General features: G+C 45.9%; 1 pseudogene; it reads left to right on the top strand.

The window, feature by feature from the left end:
- The first annotated feature begins 218 nt into the window (after window positions 1-218).
- Window positions 219-2,203, top strand: LOC136132206 (sentrin-specific protease 2-like; annotated as a pseudogene).
- Window positions 2,204-2,618: the final 415 nt, after the last annotated feature.

Below are 2,618 nucleotides of genomic sequence, written 5' to 3'. Positions count from 1 at the left end.
TTAGGATACCCTATGAAAACTGAAGCAATGAGGTTGTGCTCCTCTGGCGGTACATGGGTGCAAGTTATCCAAACCAAGGGCAGAAATCTCAATATCCTTGTACTCCGTGTGATTTGGGGATTCTCTTCTGGGCCTCCAGTGAAGAGCTCCTAGGTCTGAGAATGGCTCCGGCAGTAGTGGATTTGGGGTTAAGGATAATCCCACTCCTTGGTCAGTGGATGGGCAGTGGTCCATGCCTCTACTGTGGACGACAGGACATCAAAGGCACCAACTGGCAGACGAGACCCAGGCAGGAGTGACTCACTCTGTTTTCTACAGTGGACGCTGATGAAATGCCAGCCAAAAACGGAGATTAGATTGCTTTATTCACCGGGTGAAAAACAGTCTCTACAATGCCGCCAGCTCATTTGGATTCCCATTCCAGCTGACCACAAAGCCGGTGGTAACTTCTGCTTGTAATGGAACATGGAATGTGGTTCCTTCAGGAAAGGTATTTTCGAACTCTTCATCTTCTGAACTGACAGGTTCTGGATCCTGGAACAACATGCTGAAACTGGGTAATAAATCTCCTAATGGAATAAGTGACCATCCAAAGATCAGGGTGACAGTAACTCGAGATCAGCCATGCAGAGTCCTGCCTTCCTTTGGTTTTACTTTGAGCTCAGAAGCCTGTAATAGAAGACCAGGTGGCCGTCACCATAGCAAAGGCAATCTGGAGAGTTCCTTAACGTGGAAGTCTCAGGAACAGGTTGTAACAGAGATGATTTCTGAAGAGGGTGGCAAGGGTCTGAGGCGTCCCCATTGTACTGTGGAGGAGGGTGTTCAAAAAGAGGAAAGAGGGCTTCCCTGGTGGCGCAGAGGTTGAGAGTCCGCCTGCCGATGCAGGGGACATGGGTTCGTGCCCCGGTCCGGGAAGATCCCACATGCCACGGAGCGGCTGGGCCCGTGAGCCGTGGCCGCTGAGCCTGCGCATCCGGAGCCTGTGATCCGCAACGGGAGAGGCCACAACACTGAGAGGCCCGCGTACCGCAGAAAGAAAACAAAAACAAAACCAAAAAAAAGAGGAAAGAGAGAAATACCGAAGGTTATCAGAGTGACTTAAAGAAGGTGGTCATGGAAACTCTGTTCCTCCTGTAACTTCAACTCATCATAGTTCTCAAAGAAGTCAGATGGACACATTAAAGACCAAAGGCTGGGGGCAAGAGCTAAGTCATGGAGTCAAAACAACTCAGTTTGTTCCAAAACAATACAGAGTTGTTGAAACAAGGGGACCTCTACGGTCAGTGAGAAGCGAAAAGAGGTGTTCAAAGGGGAAAACTTCTGATACAGAGAAGACAGTTGGAATCAGACTTGAAAATGAAGGTAGGAGGGGACTCCAGCTGGAACCTGACCTATCTGAAGAAGTGTCAGCCTGACTCCACCTGGGCAGTGGAAACAATGGCTTACTCAGGAGGAAGATGTCAATACTTGAGACAAAAGAAAAAAATTGCTCAAGCAAAGAGAGGGATAAAAGGACATATGATCTTCTTGAACTTACAGAGGACATGGAAAAGGAAATCAGTAATGCTCTAGGCCATGGCCCACAGCATGAGATCCTAAATAGTGCTTTCAAATTCCGAATCACTCGAGGAGATATCCAGACCTTGAAGAACTATCACTGGCTCAATGATGAAGTCATTAATTTTTACATGAATCTCCTGGTGGAAAGAAATAAAAAAAACAAGAGTATCTAGCACTTTATGCATTCAGTACTTTCTTCTATCCAAAATTAAAGTCTGGGGGTTACCAAGCAGTGAAAAGATAGACCAAAGGGGTCAGTCTCTTTGAACAGGAACTTATTATGGTGCCTATTCTTCGGAAGGTACATTGGAGCCTGGTAGTGACAGACCTAAGAAAAATGTGTCTTAAATATCTGGATTCTATGGGACAAAAGGGCCACAGGATCTGTGAGATTCTCCTTCAGTATTTAAAGGATGAAAGTAAGACCAAAAGAAATATTGACCTGAATGTTTTAGAGTGAACCCACTACCACATGAAGGCACATGAGATTCCTCAACAGTTGAATGGGAGTGATTGTGGAATGTTTACTTGTAAATATGCAGATTATATCTCTAGGGACAAACCCATCACATTTACTCAGCACCAGACGCCTCTGTTCCGGAAGAAGATGGTGTGGGAAATCCTTCATCAGCAGTTGCTGTGAGAATGCCGTGCTGCGGTCCCTCCAGCTGCTGGTGGTTCTTTCACAGATGGACGTTTCCCTATACCTCATGCATTGTGGGTTAAAAAGTCCCTGCATCACCTCTGTTCTCTCACAGGTATTGAGCTGTCAGAAGTGCATGAAGGCCCCTCTCTGCACCCTAGTCCTGACTTGCTGTGCGGAGGGCTGCTTGCAACCCTGTTTATAGCAACCCTGTTTATAAGGCCATGCCTGCTCAGAGCCCTGGACTCTCTACCCACACAAGAACAAATGCTAATTAATACTCTTTTATAAAGATATTTTTTCCTGATGAATGTGGGAAACGAAGGATTTATTCTACTTTATTCTTCTGTGTGTTTGTTCACGTGTATTCATTCTCTCACTCATTTGCAAACATAATGGTCAGTGGTTGTTTTCT

Source organism: Phocoena phocoena, chromosome 12 (assembly GCF_963924675.1).
Source record: "Phocoena phocoena chromosome 12, mPhoPho1.1, whole genome shotgun sequence".
NCBI lineage: Eukaryota > Metazoa > Chordata > Mammalia > Artiodactyla > Phocoenidae > Phocoena > Phocoena phocoena.
The sequence above is the reverse complement of the archived record's forward strand: the minus strand, read 5'-3'. Positions and strand labels throughout refer to the sequence as shown.